This window comes from Eurypyga helias, unplaced genomic scaffold (genome assembly GCF_000690775.1).
Source record: "Eurypyga helias isolate BGI_N326 unplaced genomic scaffold, ASM69077v1 scaffold14438, whole genome shotgun sequence".
Classification (NCBI taxonomy): domain Eukaryota; kingdom Metazoa; phylum Chordata; class Aves; order Eurypygiformes; family Eurypygidae; genus Eurypyga; species Eurypyga helias.
Genome location: NW_010267793.1, coordinates 80188 through 80784, shown reverse-complemented (window position 1 = coordinate 80784; position 597 = coordinate 80188).

The following is a 597-nucleotide window of genomic DNA, read 5'->3' as shown; positions in this document are numbered from 1 at the left end:
GGCAGGCAAGGCCGGCGGAGAGAAGACCCCAGGAAGGGGCAGAGGAGCAAAGCCCCATTTGAAGCAAATGCAATGAATTTATTCTGTGGGGCACACAGAGGCAGAATAAACCCGTCCTCCCGCGCTGCTGACAGGCACCACTGGGCATCCCCCGCCCAGTCGCAGCTCTCCAGGTCCAGCCTCTCTCCAAACCCAGTGGGAAGCGCCACCTCCCAACCCAGTACCCCTCTTGGCTGCACCCAGCACCGGGACTGGGGTCGGAAATGGCACGGGCAGGCCACCTGTGGGGACAGGCTGGGCCAGCCTGCAACTGCCCAAACCCACGTGAAGTCAGAGCCGCGAGCCCACAGGACCATCCCGCGGTGCAGCGGGAGAGCACAGACCCCTGAGCCCTGGCGTCGTGGCCCTCACTCAGCCCAACCCTGAAGGATGCCACCCCAAAATCTCTTGTGGGGCGACCCCTTCCCCAGCAGGGCAGCCTGGCCCTCCTGCCCCACACACCATTTCTCGTTGTTATCCAAAGGGCCCAAAAAGGGGGAAAGGCTTGCGGAGGGGACAAGCTCCGATGCCCCCACCCGCAGGGCAAACACAGTGCCG